Source organism: Puntigrus tetrazona, chromosome 11 (assembly GCF_018831695.1).
Source record: "Puntigrus tetrazona isolate hp1 chromosome 11, ASM1883169v1, whole genome shotgun sequence".
Taxonomy (NCBI): domain Eukaryota; kingdom Metazoa; phylum Chordata; class Actinopteri; order Cypriniformes; family Cyprinidae; genus Puntigrus; species Puntigrus tetrazona.
The window spans coordinates 18413337-18432552 of record NC_056709.1 but is presented as its reverse complement, the minus strand read 5'-3'; the positions used below and the strand labels follow the sequence as shown (position 1 = coordinate 18432552).

The following is a 19216-nucleotide window of genomic DNA, read 5'->3' as shown; positions in this document are numbered from 1 at the left end:
TATATAATTTTCTGAAAAAGTTAAAATGTAAAGGCATTAATAAAAATAAATAACATTTTATAATAAAAAATGTCATGAGGTACAAAAAAATGTTACACTAACACGTATAAGGAATGTACATTCCATTCAAAAGTCTATTCGCTGAAAGATTTATTGCTGAAAAAGTAATATTTAAATGGTAAACGGCAGCTGAAATGGTTTGCCATAACAGGAGAAAAAAATGTAATGTTAAGAATATATTTTATTAGAAAATGGTAATATTGCTTTTTTTATTCCATTTTTGATCAAATAAAAGTAGGTTTGTTGAGTATAAGTATTCTTTGAGAAGTATTATAAATGTTACTGACCCCAAACTTGTCAGTAGTAATGTAATTTTCTTTTCTTTTCTTAGTTCAGACATCATGAATAACTTAATTTTTAATGAATCACAAAGCATTACAATGTGAGCTTACCTTGCCTCTTCTAAAAGCATCAAGATACCTGATATTTTAAGTGACATAAGGCACTTATCACTAAATGTATTTATTTTAGTAGTTAAAAGATAAGAACAGCACAAGAACGTCATCACATCGTTGTCCCTTAAAAACTGTTTAAAAAAATGTTTTGGTTAGAATACAAAAACATACTCTTTCAGTAGCCAAGGGAATGTGAAGCACATGCAATTTTAATGCCTAGCCTTCCCAATTTCATTTTCCCCTAAATTTTCGTGCTTAAAATATCAGGCGCCCATATGCGCAGAGTCTGTTAACGGCGCACACCCCGAGGGGCTTCGCAATCTGTCAAGCCAACCAACCTGCACTGATACAAACAAAGGCAAGATGCATGACTGCACTGATCACCTGCGTCACATCACAGAGACGCTCTGCATTTCAAGCGCATGCTTCTTTTTCACATCCGAACATCATTACAATGCATATTTGGGGAAGTTTATGCAAACACACTAAGCGGAAAAAAAACGCAGACGTTCAGAGGTTTGACTATGCTGTAGTAGCTGGAGACTCTCTTGTAGTGAGAGGGGAATTAATCATGAAGCCGGTAGTGACAGCTTTCTGCAGTGCAGCCTCCTTCATCATTCATTCCACTGCACTGTGACTAAACGCTTTCATGCTACATGTCATCAACCTCTTTACAAGACCAAGAACCACAACAATAGGCTCTTCATAATATCATCTCCGTTTCAATAACATCTCCCCTCATTACACAAGCCTCATCTTTTCTTCTCTGGGAAAATCACTTCCTCTTTTCCACCTGTCCTAAACAATGCGCACGTGTTCAGAAAGTGCTATGGAAATAAAGCACAGAGTGGGAGATAATCACATATTTTTATTGGGGGAAAACCAATCAGCGATATTTTCTGAACGGGCCACTGGTTTGCATAGAGAGGGGACTGAACATTACAAGTCAATAAAAAGTCAATAGAAATGGAATTCAATTCATTAAATGGCTAAAGGCTTATAAATGATCATGACTTTATTCTGTCAATCTTACTCTGAGATATTCAGATGCAAGTAGGATGTGGGAATACAATAAAACATTTTTAAAAATTTAATAATTTTTTTTTACATTAATGTATTAACTAACATGAATGAACAATAACCAACATTTATTACAGTATTAATCTTAGTAAATGTTACATTATTAGTTAATACACGTTAATTCAGAGTGTATTAACTAATGTTAATAAGTATTGTTTATTTTAGTTCCTGTGAACTAATGAAAACTAATGAACCTTATTGTAAAGTGTTTTCCTAAAAAAAAACAACAAAGCAAAAAATTTGTCAAAATTATCATCTGTGGTATCAACATTATTAAGTACTGATCCTTAAACATACTTTTTCCCCAATCTCTAATTGCAACACAGACGTAGTGTTCGATTACACTGCCGCTGAAAGGTAACATGTACGGAACACAAATAAAGCTATGATTAATTTCATACTGCAGTTAATAGTGCTAAAGAGCGCAAGCTTTGCCAAAGAAGCGTGCAGTGGGGCCGTTGTACAGCCACTTTACTGCCGTCTAATAAGATGAAGGAGCTCACGCACAGAGAAACAGAGATAATGATGCAATTATCCAACAACTCCACCTGGCAGCAGTCCAGAACATCCAGACTCCACCCCATGCTCGAACGTCCCACGTACTAACAAAACATTTGAACTCTCCTCCATCCTGCTCTCCATGCCTTTAGCCCTGCAGCCACAAAACAGGCTGAGTCCCCACACATCGGATAACAGAAAAAGACCAAACACTCAAATGAACACTGCATGAATAAAGTGGAAAAAGAAGATCATAAGTGCAGAAAAATACTAAAAATACTGAATTAAACATAAATTAACTCCAATAATCGTTGTATTATTTATTTAAAAATTAAATAATGATATTGTTTTACAATGTGTCACTCACATTTTTGCAATAAATAAAAAAAAATGTACTTGACAATTTAATAATACATTTTTAGTTATCAAAACAGCGAATCTTATAATCATAAACACATACCACTATATATTATAAACGTATGGAGAACCATTCAAAATTGTGGAGTCAGTAAAGTATTAAACTTGAAATAAGAAGAAATGTTTCATAACTCACCAAATCAGCATATCAGAATGATTTCTGAAAAATCATGAGACCCTGAAGACTGAAGAGTAATGACGCTGAAAATTCAGCTTTGCCATTACAGGACTAAATTAAAAATGTAATTAATTTAATACAAATTAAATTTTTCATACTGTGGAAGTCGATGGTGGCCATCAACTGTTTGGTGACCCATATTCTTCAAAATATCTTAATTTGAATTCAACAGAAAAAAGAAACTCATGCAGTTCTGGAATATCATGAGGGTGAGTAAATGATGACACAATTTTCATTTTGGAGTTAACTATCCCTTTAATTGTGAGTGTGAACATGGTACCTCAGTAACATCACGGCAACAACAGAGCACCTGATCCCACTTTTCCTCCAGAGAAAAGCTACTACAACCATCCTTCACTTTAATGCCAGTCTTTTCTCTCTCTCTCTGCAGATAGAGAAAGAGAAGATCCTAACTAAGCTGTAAGCTCTTTAGCTGAAGTGCTTTATGCCACATTAAGGAGCTGAATCTTCAACCCTCGCTTACAACTTTACCTCCTGCAGGACTCACTGACACGCAAGCTCATACGCCGGCATGTGCCATCACATGCTATGTTAACATGTCACAGCAGATTAGCATTTCTCAGAGGCTCACACGCTAAACACATCCAAGTACTTCCAAAGTGATTGAGTTTTCCAGATGCCAAAAAAAGGAATCCAAGAAGGCAGACCTCTCCCTTTCTCCAGATGTGCACAGCAGTACAATTTTGCTGAATTGATAAAAAAATATATATGTTCCGATAACTGTTCCACCCATTCACACCTACCCCGGACCACCTACAACCACAACACAAACTGTGCCAAATGGCAGAACTATAGACAAGGCTCCCAAAGAAACGCTTGGGAATCAACATCAGGAGTTTTGGGATTAAAAAGGCATCTTAAGCACAGGTGCAGCTTTAATCTTGCACTGAATCCAGGGCGATCGTTCAAGTAAAACCTCTCTCTCCAGAACGGATATTATTCAGCACTCCATCTCCTTCAGCGCCTCGGCCCTCTGTGTGTTTGTGGGTAAAAATTGAGTTAGACCTCCCTAGTTGAGTGGCAAACTTACAGAAAGTCGAATTCCACTGAGAGCCACGCGAGGTGAAAGCAGAAGAAATGGGTTGGTAAACCAGACAAAGATCTAATTGGGAAGAATGTGATTTTTTACAGCATTGACACAGCTGTGATAGAGATTACAGGGAGATGGGGGTGGGACTGAGGGAAGGAAAGACAAACTTTCCAGGTCTCCCTCATTCCACACTGTCAGCACACTGGCACACTTAAGATCTTCATAGCTCTTTTTGAGCTGGAGAACCGCAACCTCTCCTCACCACCAACACCCTTCAATACATATTTACATTTGAGCACACCACAGCAGTTTTTAGTTGCTTAAAGGGATAGTTCACCCTTAAATGCAATGTCGTTTCAAGTTTTTTAGTTTTGTCTGTAAAACATTTTTCTTTTCAATAACTCAATCATTTTTGAGACCCCACTGACTTTCCTGGTATAAACAAAAATGCTTCAAAATATCGAAGGTTTGTGTGAACTATCTTTTTAAATTGCCGCTGAAGCAATTGTGAAACTTTACAGAGAGAATCAAAATGAAGAGAATGCAATATTAAGCATTATTAATGGCAATATTACAATTGTGGTTGCATTTTAAGGAGAGGCTGTATTTATCTGATCAAAAACAAGCTAAAAAACACTGTAAAATATTAATAGAATTTAACGTAACCGTTTTCTATTTTAAAGTGCCCCTAATATGGATTTTTGAAATGACCTTTCATGCAGTGTGCAACACATCTGAAAGTAAATGAAAACATCCTGCAAAGTTTTAAATCTGAAAGCGCACCTTGTACACAAGTATTTTTTTTCTAAAAAGATAGAGATGACTCTGAATTATTGAAAAGAGTCATTTTTAAAAACGAATCTCAAGCCGTTTCACGTTGACATCAACATTAGCATATTGCCTGCCTGAGGAGATTACAAAGATTACATTTTAGATTAAGATTTTTTATTTTTTTTGTAGAACATGAACTGTGGAGTTATCTGATTTTGCCAAAAAAACGACTTGGGAATCATCTGCTTTTGCTATAAAACAAATTTATAATATTCAAAAAATATTTTTTTAATATGTAAAAAAACATAGGCCAACTTTCAGTTAACTTTCATTTTGTAAATTACCTGTTTTTTTAAGTTAGTATTACTTAAAACAACCGAAAAGCAGCCTGATTGATATTGCTTGAAATGCAAAATAAAAAAAACGTGATTTCTGGAAAAAAAATTTTTTTAAAATTAAATGGAGTTATTGGTTTTTCATATGTAACTTTAAAAGATGTGACATTTAGTGCAAATGTACTTGACTTATAAGTGAACCAGTGGAAAGAAAAACAAAAAAATGATGACACTGCGCCTTTAAAACTAAAATAATGAGTTTACACATTCCATAAGGACAACAAAAGTAACTGAAAAAGATTGACAGATTAAATCCCGCATGGCTGGGAAGTGACGTGACGTCTGAGGGCTAGTACCTGTGAACTCTGAGTGCACCCTGGATATATTACAGCACCTGAATGAATGATGTGTGTGTGTGTGTGTGTGTGTGTGTGTGTGTGTGTGTGTGTGTGAGGGAAAGACACAGAGAGAAGTTCTGACAGTGTGTTTTCTTTGATCCCGTGGATGCGAGGTCTCTACAGAGGATAATTTCATGGCTTATCAACTCCATTTACAATTCTTGCTCAATGATGACCTCAAATGTCAACTTCAATCGAAACCATGTGTGCCTGTGTGTGATAGAGCGGGAGACCGACAGAGCCAACAAAAAACAAAGCAGTCTAAGATTTCATGTAACTTGAAATGAGAGGTGTAATACTAGACAGGCTCTCCAATGGCATCCGTCTGTTTTCTTGCAAATGCTTTCGTGCACATTGTTAAAAAGAACTTTCACGTTATTATTTCATTCAAAAAGCTGCTGGGCTCATTTTTAATCGGCGTGCTGAACACGTTAAGTGTGAGGGACATGGTGATTGATCGCACGGATGTGAAAACGCACGCAAAGATCACTGTGGCGACAGCGCAGCAGAGCGGAGGCTGAGGAAATTAATCTGTCATGCAAACAGCAAACGAGCCCCAGCGGCTGACAACTTTCCTGTGCTCCGAACAAACACCCTGAAGGGACGATCAGGGAGACTGACGTCAAAATGCAATAAAACGCCTAAAGAAAGACGAAAATAGGCTATATTTCCAGAATGGACATGTGTCAGAACATTATTATGATATTAATATTTTCTAGTCAACATGAACCAAGATGGAAAAAAATAACACCAATAGATTGTCGCCAGTCTGACGGATGGACTGCTTGTCTGCACATGTCACAACACTTCCATATCGTTTGAAGTACAACTCATAATCAATTATATAAAATGGAGATTTTTTTTGTAGAGGATGCAATTTTTTTTAAATACTCAAAAAAAAAAATATTACAATTTTAGGATGATTGATTTTAGAGAATAAAATGTAAAAAAGTTGATGTAATAGTGCTGACTAATAAAAAAAATTTAATAGTGCTGTCAAATGATTAATCACATGATTATATACATATATATATACACACACGTATACATATACACACATATACACACACACACACACATATATATATATATATATATATATATATATATATATATATATATATATATATATATATATACACACACACACACACACACATATACATACACATTTTTGCATTATTTCAATTATAATAACAAGCCTTAATATTCAATCCTAGCTTCCTGGATCAACAGGAAATATGTCAACATGGGGAGGAAAACGGAATGGCACATTATTTGTGTGTGTGTGTGTGTGTGTGTGTGTGTGTGTGTGTGTGTGGTGTCTTCTATGAATATGCAGTACTTGGTGTTTTCAATACAAGGACACTCGTGGGAAGAATAAGACCCACCGTGTCACCCTTTGAGGGTCGGTCCATGTGCTCAGTATGAAGAAGTGAGTATTTTTCTGGCATACAGCTTTTTGACACAATCAGTGATGATGTTATCTTCGCTGTGATGTCATGCGAACCATCTGACTGCACTCGGTGACGTTCCGCATGGCGTGTTAAAAGGGTGCGGGAGGACCGTACACACACAAACACACACACACGAAAACATTTCTAAGCAAGAGAGACAAGGGGTCTGCGGTAATGTCATACCCATTTGCTCAAGCAGGGCAGCTGAGACCCAGGGCAGCAATCCTGAGTTTATATAACCGCCCTCCCCTCTCTAACAACACATGCCTCACATGCCAGGATCTGACCCCGCCTATCAGACAAGCACAGAGAGGAAATAGAGGGCTATCTCTCGGGCCGGGTCTTATGTCCTTAACCTTCACTTCTAATTATGCTAAGAGACAGGCCAAAAAAACAGAGACAGAAACAAGGGCTCTTAGTTTTGACGGTAAGGCCATTGTGAAGGCCGCCCATCTCCCTATCAGATGAGAGCTCTTTCCCTTCTGATTAGGAAGGCAGCAAGCTGTAATGACCGGCAGGGATGATCGTCCGGCCCCAAGAACAGACCAGTCACATCAGATTGTGAACCGACGGTTACATTTATATACACACCAATCTGAAGTTTCTAAACTTTTAAAAGAAACTGCTGTTAAAATAAACTGAGTTAAAATAACCAGGTATTACAAACAATTACTTTTATTAGTTGGCTTTTATAAAGTCCCTGAAGTACATGCAAGGACAAATCTAAAGTTTGATAAAGCATATAAGTTTTATAAAGTTTGTCCATTAGCATGTTTACACAACATACAAAAAGCTCAATAAAATGTATTGCAATATTGCATGACCTTGAAAGTGTTACTGATCGACAACAACAACTGAAACCTAATTAAAATAATTATTATTTACAGAAAAATAAAATAAAAATAAATGATTACAGATATTGGAAATACACATATACATACATACATACATACACATATATACATATATATATATATATATATACATATATATATATATATATATATATATATATATACATATATATATATACACATACATACAACATACACATACATACAAAAATAAAACCCAAAATAAGAATTAAATATTTTCAAAGTAATAACTGAATGTTGCTCAGTGCCTTAAAGGGATTTTTCTTGAGCTGCTGCAATGATTCTGCAGTTTCCTTTCTTTGACTTTTTAAAATGTCATTATTTAATAAAATGCAAATTGAGTTTTACTTTTTGATTCATTGCAGTAACATTAAACTGCTGAGAGGAAAACAATCACATATAAAAGCTTTTCTTAAAATTACCATCAACAGGGAATAGGACCACCATTTATGGCAGCCATTAGCCATTCATCACAGGTCCTTTTCCAACAACATTTTCACTGACTCTTTTTTTTTTTTTTTGATGAAGGCTCGACTCTTGATAAGTGCTGAGAATGCAAAAACTGGTCTTACAAATGACACACTACTCAATGAATCTGAAATTCACATGAATTAGTAGAGGGTGGGAATATTGCCCCCATCGGACTTGCATAAACTATGTTAAAGCGCCATATGCAGTCAGGGCTTTTAAAGAGCCAGCAAAAAAATTCAGCTCAGTGCTGACTAAGTTCTTCGAATCGGAAATGCTCTGGTGCAGTAAAATTGACTGTATGCCACTTTGAGGGTTATTGTTGGCCAACCTGACCACTAATGTAGCATTAGTTGAGAGACCAGCTGGACACAAAATTTTATGTATGTGTGTGTATATACAGGAATTTAATTTTATATTATGTATATATAACTCCTAATAACTAAATTATTAATTAAATTACTAAATTCTAAAGGATCGACTGAAGGACTGAATTAATGGCTGATTAAAATTCAGCTTCGCATCACAGGAATAAATTGTATTTTAAAGTATAATAAAATAAATAAAATAAAAAACGGTTACTTTAAAATGTAATAATATTTCACAATATTACTGTTTTTCTCCATTTTTGATCAAATAATGCAGTCTTGAGAAAAGTTACTTCTCAGTTTATTTTTTAAAGTATAAGTTCTATAATAATTATAATAATGATAAATAATTAAATATTTACATAAACAATAATATTAAAAGTTATTCTTAAGAAAATATAGAAGACAGGGTCAATGTGCGAAATAAAAAGTCAAGTGACCAGATGCAAAAATAAAAGCAAGCATGGCCTGCACGCCGTTCATTTTTACCCTATGAGAAACAATCAATTCATCCTGTAAAGGGTACAATATATGGCAGTGTGCCACGGCCTGAGGGACATCCTTCAGTGCAGTGTTTTCATCTTGACCCACCTTAACCCATCCCACGAGAATGTGATCCAAGGCCTTCTGAACACAAAATCTGTCTACGACTGATGGACATGATCAAAGCTGTCTTAAATAAGTGGCATAACATCACAGCCACACATTTTAAATTAATGAGCCAGCAACCATAATTTGCCTATAAACTGTAAACAATATTATTTCAAGGAAAAGTATAATAATAGTAATATAATAATAACAACATTGTTATTATTATTATTACTACTATAATAAAGGAGAAGTAGGTTAGTATAATTTAGACTAATAATTTTAATACAATTTTTATATAATATATATATTTTTACAATATTTGATGACATTAAAATGTTCAGCAAATAATTAAATTTAAATTATTATTATTATTATTATTGTTACTAATTTTTCTATCTTAAAAATATTCAGTAAATAATTAAATAATTAATAACAATTAAATAATAACAATGTTCAGCAAAATACTATTATTAGTATTTATAAGTTTACCATTTATAAAAAAATCCTCTGCTTCATTCTTATTCCTGAAAGTTCATATTTAAACTTCTGGTCTGGCTCTGCTTGCAATTGATCTCTGTTTACATGTAGCCATATCATGTCACCATGTGATGAGATTAAACTGGCCCGATTCGAATAAGAACTAATATATAAAAAAATAATGATAAAACCAGAGCGAGGATAATACATGTCCAAAGCTCCACATTATAGCAATTAGTGAATTAGATTAAAACTTCTATCTCCCCGAGGGTCCGAGCACAAGACCACTGAAAACCCCCCACAGATGACAAGACCTCAGCTTTAACCCTGGCATGGCCCAGAGCCTGTACATTCGTCCCCTCTCTTTGACTGTGACAGAACTGCTGAAAGCGGTTCAGACTATTTTTTGTGACCTGCTGCAGCTAATTATTTTCAGGCACAGATACCAGTGTTTAAATATACTTGCCCCAGAGAGAAAGAGCAGAAAGAGAAAGAGAGCGAGAGAAGGTTTAAACGGTTAATAAAACACGGTGCAGCCAAAAGTTCCACTGCCTCCATTAGGAGAGAAAATTTCCATGAGCTGTCCTTCAGTGAAATGTCTGCGAACAGTCAGCTTGAGGAACGTCAGGGTGTGCCGGTCTCTCTGGCTCTGTTTGAACTCATAACAGCGAAGGTGTCAATGGAAACAAAAGCTCCAGTCTGGCCTGTTCTATCAGAGTCTCAGAAGGATGGTAAAATAAACTGCGGAGGCAAGCGTTTTTATACAGCGCTTTGTGTAATTGTGTCTCTTAAGGTGCTGCGAGGAGGGGAAAACTTGAGAATATTTTCCCTTTGCAGTCTCCTCTCCAACATCCCGAACCTTAGGAATCCTAATAAATGAAATGAACAATACTGGGAGCCAGACGGAGTCCCCATGCACCATTTCTACAGCTCACTGTTTCACGAAATCAAGACATTAAAAACATATTTACCACTAACATTATCACCCGAAATGGTTAGAATGTAATATGATGTTCATTTGTCATTAAAAACCCATATAATTTTGGCGGATTTTGAGTATTATCCAGACAACGTACCCAAAAACAGGTTAGAAACCTTTATAACCAGGGTTTGTATTCTTAAGAATAGATTAGGACGGAAAGAAGAAAAAGTTTGTTTTAAAGTTAGTTTTAAATCATTGTAAATAACCAGAAAGAAAATGATAATTAATATTAGGATAATCTTGTCTCAAATGTATTCATTTACTTGCTCGAGTTGATTTACGTTTTATTAAATATTACAACTAAATACGTGTCTCTCTTTGGTTATTTACAGGAGCGACAGATATATTGGACAACTTAATGCAGTCCTGAAACAAATGCACCATCAGTGTCAACTGTTTTTGCATTACATATTTATTTATGTATTGAGTGTATTGAGTTGTAATGCAGTTGTCGCTCATCTTAATAACCAAACTCTCTGGGAAAGAGTGAGAGGCAGTGAGCAGACGACACGGTGGTCGAGCAGATACTAGAGAACAGCCATGAGACTCTTTGTCAGCGTGTTACTGCACGCAGAGCAGATTATCAGTGAGAGTGCTAAAGCAGGCAGGTAACAGCACTGATCACTCCACAGGGAGCTGGACTCGAGTCAGATGTCTCAGGAATGGACTTGAGTACTACAACACACTTACTAATCCACTTCCTGCACTGCAAACACACCACCTTGCCAAATCCCTTTAAGATGCCCAGATGCTAAAAGCTACATTTAGAGACCGTAGGATTAATTTAATGAATGTGCATCTATACTACACTAAGAAATACAGCCCAGTGTACCAACTAACGTTTAAATGCAATAAGCATTAGCTGTAAAATGATAAGCATTTGGTTTTCAGCCACTAATAAATGGGTAACATTCAACAAATTGGACATGGTGCTACTTTGAGATCCCCATATCTCTAGAATGATGAATGATGTAAGGCCTTGAAAATGAATATAATCAAGAAGAAAAGCTAGTTAGGATCCACAGCGTAAAAGGATATTATGATAACTGTAATACTTCTTGAGTTACATGGTTACAAACTCTGAGAAAGTTATATTTATGGAATTTATGGTGTGTTTTATGCAATCGCTTTGACAAAAGGGAAACAAGATACATTTCTAGTTTTAACATTGCGCGTTCTTCAGACGCTCCTTTTAAAATGCAAAGTGACTTATATTTAAGCATGGAAAATGCAAACATTACTGGTGTGCATCTTGAGAAAAAACAAACGCATTGATATATTTTAAAATCTGTCAGTGCAAGTTTCTTTCAAACCGAAACAGACTTTCTTTGTCTAAAACTAGGTTTAAGCCTCGTCTGTGAAACAGGGGGCTTGGAAAAAAGCACTTTTTCCCATATTTTAATGGACACCACTGGCATATAAAGCAACAAACATTGCTAAAGTCTAATTGCTAAATTATTTTACTAATAGACATATATAATTATTTTGTGTAACAATAAAACGATTATATGGTCATCTTTCTTTTTACCAGTTATGCATTCATGACTTTTAAAATATTGGCTTTATTCACTCCACATGTTTATATGTTCCAAAGTTTAAAGAAATAAATGTAGCATTAATGAGAGGCTTTCAAACACACTGGACAATCTCATCAGTAGTGTAAAAAGCAGATTTCTTTATGTATTGTTATACACTGTTTTATATAACACTTTTGTGTCTACAACAACACAGAACACATTGATTCATAGGAATTCATGCATCTATTTCCTTCTCCTGCTCTTCGACTACATATTCTGGGCTGCACTACTTAAACTTCATATTCTGAAGAATAAAAGTTGATGAAGTGTCAAACACTGGTATTAAGAGAACTGAGGGGCTCTGGCTTTGTATAAAACTCTGGAACAAAAAATTTCCACTCAAGCTTTTGTGGAAGAAAGCGTCAAAGCTCCAGTTGAATAAGTAGAGCTAAAAGCTCCTGTGTCAGATTCTTAGCACTGAACCATGCGCTACTCACAAGTGGATTAATTTAATACTAATTAGCATTAAAAAAACAGACTGCTTACCGTACGTCTAATGCATTTTCAAAAGCAAATCTGATAATCCTATGTTTTTCTGCTCTATAAATGTAATCATTGGACATTTTGTGTAAAAATAAAAAATAAAAAAAAACATTGACCACCAACACGTGGGGCCTGATTTTTCAATTTCTTGTGAATGGAATTATTTGGTGTAAAATATGTTGAAACATTTAATATTTTGAAGATTATTATCTAAAAACTGATTAAATAGATCAAATTATCAATATCATCCGTTTTCCTAGTTGTTAACACCAATAAATGTGTACTTATCACAGGCCTTGGTGGCAACATATATATGGAAAATATATGTAGTGGGGTTATGCATAATCAGAGTGTTTACGCTCAATATTTAGTATACAGATGTGTAGAGAATACATTTCCCACAATCTAGGAGAACTCAGCACAGGTCCAGGCATATGTGTGGATTGAAAAACTAAAGTATTTCAGATGAAGTTCACATTAAGTTTCATACACCAGGCCCCTGATGTGTATTCTTCATTTATAAATCATTAACCTAGACAAGCTGAATGAGAAACAGTACAGTACAGTCGAGATAAGGTATCTTGAGTCAACAGGAAGATTTCCAGACTTGGCACTGGTGCCCAGAGTCTGACCTTCTCCTGTATCCAAACCAAACATTAATGGCTTGAAAAATGCTTCTTACTCCTACGCGACTCATAATTCAGGTCATATGCTGGACAGATTTCAATCAGCAAGTCCTTTATATCAGCTGTCAAACCTTTAAATCAAGAGCACGTTGCCTGCAGGGAATCAATGGTGCTTCAACTTTGTGGTTTAACTGGATATGGATTCATAAGAATTGTGCAGCTCAAACTTGCAATGCATTCAAGAGGTCAAAGGAATTCATAAGGAGGGATTTTGTGGGTGTATGAATAACAAAATACCACAGATAGCGTGCCGTCTACCCAGAATTTTCTTATTCCAACCTGTGATAGTCAACGTAAACCCCAGCCGTGTGTTCTGAAGATGAAGCATCCCAGCAGCTACGATTAGTGCCTGGTGCGGCTCACGCAGGATACAGAAGGCCAACGGTTGGTCACGCAGCAGGCATGTGGAGCTTTCCTTGTTCCTGAGTCCGAGTAATTAATGATAGATGCATGGAGAGACGTCCCCACGGTCAGACGGCTGGAGCGGCATGAGCTTAATGCCATGACGCTGGTCAAGAGCTGATAAGGCTGGGCAGTCCTCCATGTACTCTCTCCATTAGCGGCGCTGACTAAGCTGCATGGCTTTAAACTCTCAAAACGGCAATTTTGGATACAAGCTCCAACTGGAGAGTGCACAGACAGAATCTCCAACAAAGAGAGAAGAGTTTTAGTTGTGTCGGGAAACAAAAGACACAAAAGATGCAATCCTGATCATGGGCGATGGATTTCAAGAACAAGTGAAAGTGAATCATTAGGGATGTTCTAAAGATACAGTTTAAGTTTAGTTAGAGATATAAAGTGAAGCAGTTAGTTTCCACACCACTAGCACGAAAATGAGCATCTCGAAAATCCTTATCTGCGATTGGTTTATCAAACAAACAGCCCCGCCTCAAACTCACTCTACTGCTTGAGACAGTGATGCTTAAAAATACAAACAGCTTGCAAAGGTATTTTAACAATATAATAAATTACACGTTCAGCTTTAGATAACCTTTTGAACAGATCCGTTTCATTAAACCACTTATTAAGCTTTCCTGTGCTTCGAGAGGATAATACAAAGACAAACAAGGTTTTATTTTTCGTAATTCGATCTAAAAGCTCACTAATTAGAGTTAAGGATTTAATTGTTAATTAGAGCTTATTTAATTATTAGTGCATGCTGACTAAAAACTGTTTAGTCAAGTAATCTCACAGGTGCATTACAAATCTTCCTTCTGAACATGCGTCTCGGACTATTTGATGCAATTTTTGATTAAAGATTAAAACAAACAGTTTTTTTCTAAAAGGATCTGACAGAAGCACGCATTCACAAGTGTGTCATTCATAAGCCCTTGTTACTAACAAAAACATAAATCACTCATAACACATTACGTACTTCAGTTTCTGTGCAAATACTCAGCATGAGCAAAATAAAGTGCTAACGTGTGTCACTGCCTTCAGCACAAACCCACACTGCTCTGCTGTCCGTGTCTGTTCCAGCGAGCACATCACATGTCTGACTGTGGAGATTCATGTCACTTGATGTGAAATAAGGGGGCAAACAAATGGAGAAAGTAGTCAAGCGTGAATCTCCCTCCATCTCAGCTGCTTTCAGTCCTGCTAACAGTCCTGTTCTCTGTTACAAGCCTAATCCTGGCACAAAAGACGGAGTTTCTTTGTGCATGTTCGAGCAAGAGTGAGAGAAGACCTTGTGATGGACATTCTTCAGAATACCTCAGCCGGACACATTCCACATATCCAACAAAGTCATCTGCTGTGTGTTTACCAGCCGACTCCACAGCCAAATACAAATACAGATGGACCAATTTTAGATAAACAGCTTCAGCAGATACATTTGTTCCTGTCGAACAAAGCATCATATTATACATGTTTGCCAATTATGTAACCATAAGACATACGACAAATCTGTAATTCAATAAATGGAATTATCTCTGTGAAGTTCTCCACTATTAGAAAAATCTTGGCAAACAAAACATTACAAAAATGTTTTCAGCTGCAGCGCCATTTCCTGGAAGCGTCTGAAATGTCTGAATAAACAACCTGATCCAAATCTGAAATCACACACAAACAATAGGCATCACGAGATAGGAGAGAAAAAAGTGGCCTTTTAATTACCTGAAATTTGACAGGATGCAAATACTTAAAATAAGCTTAAGAAAGAATGCTGTTTATGAAAAAAGAGAGTAAAAGAGACTAAAGTGATTCCTGTTTTTTTCCTCAAACAAGCTTGAAAAAAATGAAAAAAGTGTTGCTTTTTTTTTTTTTTAACTATGAAGTTGTAAACCCATACAGCCTATATATATATATATATATATATATATATATATATATATATATATATATATATATATATATACACACACACACACATACATACATACATACATATACAGTGTATAAATCCATACATCCAGTATCATGGACAGACTGGGCAGAAAATAAAATGGCTCTCATAAAATGTTGTATGACCTTCTGGTGGTAATTTCGGAGGTTTAGGGGTGGGGTTAGGTGCTCCAATGAAAGTATACATTTATCTAAAATGTATATTTTAATTATTATTATAATTTTTTTACAAATGCATCCAAATCATTAAATTAAAACAAACTATTGAAAACAACGGATGACCTTCACGTCAAAAAAAATGACACTAAAGGGGTACCCTGTGAGTCAAACATTGGGTGTGACGACGTGTTGCACTAATTGCTTTTTGGGGCTTCAGGAGCCATTACAAAATGTAAATAACTCTGCCCACAAATCAAGGCCCCGTCCCTCAGAGACGACAGAGGGGGGTCAGAGTGCAAATTGATTTGTTGTGCTCACAATGCACGGTGAAATCAAAATTCAGAAATGTCTTTTGTCTGTACCTTGCATGTGCTGATACCAACTGCCAGCCATACAAACGCTGTCACGGCGATCAGTTAGGTGTCTTGACACCTTTAAGATCATTAACATTAATTTTGGTCCCTGTGAAGCATATCATAATGACGGCAGACGTCTGGGGGTGGGGCTGCAGGACAGGACGGGACACCGCTCTGACTGAGACCCCCAGGAGGATTTAGAGAAATGAGCGCACTGGTCCGCCTCCTCATCTCTCAAACTCAAACAAACAGCCAATCAGGGAACACCACAACCTGAACCTTTCCACCTACGATCATTTATACCACTAAATCATTTTTACAACACACAAATAAACCATTCAGAGATGCTTCATCAGTCTTTCTCCACAAGCCCAGCTGGGACAGTCCCACTTACCCCTGTCTACACCTCTTTGTGGCAGGAGTCAGTTCAGCTGCTTCAAATCAATCTCACTATTAAGGTTTACCATTAATTTGTTAAATTTAGGCCAAAAAAATACTTTACATTGCATGATTCAGATGCAGTCAAAATGGAATAAAATAGAGATGGAAATCGTTTGTTTAATAACTTTATTCAAACCTTATGCATGGATGTATTATAAAAGTATGACGGTTTGCAAAAAAAAAAAATATCAACATAGATGTTAACAGAACAACAGATAGCAATTATTTTAGCTAATTACACTATATAAAAGCACCAAATCAGCATATTGTAGTGATTTCCGAAGAACCATATAAAACTGAATACTGAAGCAATGACTGCTGAAAATTCAGCTTTGCATAACGGGGTAAAGTACATTAAAAAAAATAAACATTTCTAAAGTAAAACTAGTGCATTGCATAACCAGAAAAATGTATGCCTCACTCAAAACTCTTCTCTGCAATGCCACAGTAACTTTTCCCATTAGGATTTTCACTCAAATGAGAGAATAAAAAGTTCACTGACTATCTTTATTGGAAGCATGTTTTGTTGCAAATATCATGAAATGTCAAAGCCTTGAAATATGCAAATTCAACATTAATATTAATAACCATTTTAATTAGGGACGCCAATCTAACATGTGAATATAGTGCGATTCATTATTTTATAAAATATATGCGACAAAAATTTGCATAATTAATCATGCCCCTTAACCCATGTGTAAATTTGGTAATGAGGAATTCTGTCAACATGACTGACAGAACGACAAACTTAAATATAAAAAAAAACTCCTCTGGACTGCAGTTTAATAATATGCCATGTCTTAAATGATCTTTATTATAGTGATTTTCTCAGCACTACTGCTACATTTATGCAATTAATTTGATCAATATCACATAATTAATTCGTTTCAAATGTTTTATCTGTTTATCAATACATGAATTGATATCGCTCATAACAAAAAAATGTCGATGTCCACTATTGATTTTATACACTCCACAGCTACACATCGAATGATAACTATGTCTAAACAGCATTACAAAGATATAGATCTTTAATCAGCAATTTTTAATTATTAATACACAGGAGCAGATATGGTTCCATCGTGTTTTACTCAAAAAGACTCCAGAGTTAAAGAGAGGGATTATTATGTTGCCATGCCTTCAGGACGCCCTTTATGTGACCCTCCAAAAGCCATTAGGAATATGTTTTGTGTTTACCACCAGCTACAGTCCATGGACAACGGCATGATTATGAATTCTGACTTAAACCCCTAAATCCACACAGAGGCAAAGCAAAGCACAATAATGAAGCTTGTCAGCTCTGTCCACTATCCTCAAGCTAACTTTGAACTATGAATCCTGTTCTGCATAAGCTTTATCGACATCTGTCCGCACAACTCACCATACTGATAGTAAGCTCACCATATGCTCTGAATGCTGACATGTTGTCATTTTTTTAATTTTTTTATTTAAGAGCCGTGCATGCTCAGTGTTCGTTTTTTATGTTTTCTTTTAAGAAAAAAAAAAAAAGACAAAACCTGTGAGGAACAAGCTCTGATTCATTTTACATTTAGATGATAAGTAAGCACAGGGTTATGTCATCTCTTCTTGAAAATGTCAGAGCGATATCAACAAACAATGTTCGCCAAACTCCATCGGTCGGAGTGGTTTTAGTCATTTCGTAAGGATTGTTAGTACACATGCGTTTCTGCACGACCATCAACCACAAAGAAAATATGAACAAAAGAACGCAAGTCAAATCCGGTGAACCACAATGGAAAATTTCAAAGAACTTCAAATAAATAATGATAAAACAGGACAGAGAGTTATTATTAGGATAGAAGTGTGATGTAACGATAAGAGTCGGTTGAAATTGAAGGCTGATGTATCGTAACTGTAGAAACTGGAGCGCAGACAGAAACCAGCTGTAGTGGAGAGGTCAGACAGACCAGAAACTGACAGAATGAATTTGTGAATCATGACATCAGACCACACACACATTTCCCTGTAGCAGGTTCATCGACATGTGTGGCATTCTTTCGTGTTTCTCTTTTCTTTCACTCACTTTGCCTCTCATTCTCGAACACTGTAGCACTACATCAAAGCTCGCAAACAACTTCTATGGTTTAGTCCCTCTCCGAACCGGATTTACCAACTCATTCTTCAATACGCCTCCTCCATAATTCTGTCCAGTTCATGAATTCAAAATCAACATGAAAGCAAAACTGACCCATTTTACTTTCTTTATGAATGTTCCAGGACTTATTGTCCATGATTCATTAAGCCACATTATTTATCAACCTCTACTTCTAAAACAACGTTCCTTTTCAGATCAAATCATTTTACTTTTTTCCCCCCTCATTGAATATCTTATTTTAATTGGAAATACATAAGACCACGGAAGCTGTGAATTTGTGATGATTTCTGTCTTAAGGGTTAATTATTAAAGGGTTAGTTCACCCAAAAATGTAAATTAGCCTAGTTGTATATGACTTTCTTCTTTCAGGCAAATCCAATCAGAGTTATATTAAAAATAGTCCTTGTGCCTCTAAGCTGCATCATATCATAATTCGTGACAGGCATTTTGTTTTGTTCGTAATGTTTGTTAATTTTGTTTGTAATCATGCGATGCTTACATAATCCACCAAAACTGCTTTTGCATATAACAAATAGCGGTCTGTGGCCACTTTGTTTAAACGTCCAAAAGACTTTAAAAGGAAAACACTCACCCGCTATAATGATAGAGCTTAGAAGTACCAAGAATATTTTTAATATAGCTCCAACTGGATTC

At 35.9% G+C, this 19216-nt stretch overlaps 1 protein-coding gene across 6 annotated transcripts in view; it reads right to left on the bottom strand.

Moving 5' to 3' along the window:
- magi1b (membrane associated guanylate kinase, WW and PDZ domain containing 1b) overlaps window positions 1-19216 on the bottom strand; it is a 111095-nt gene that overhangs the window by 73478 nt on the left and 18401 nt on the right. The gene's annotated exons all lie outside the window — the stretch shown is intronic.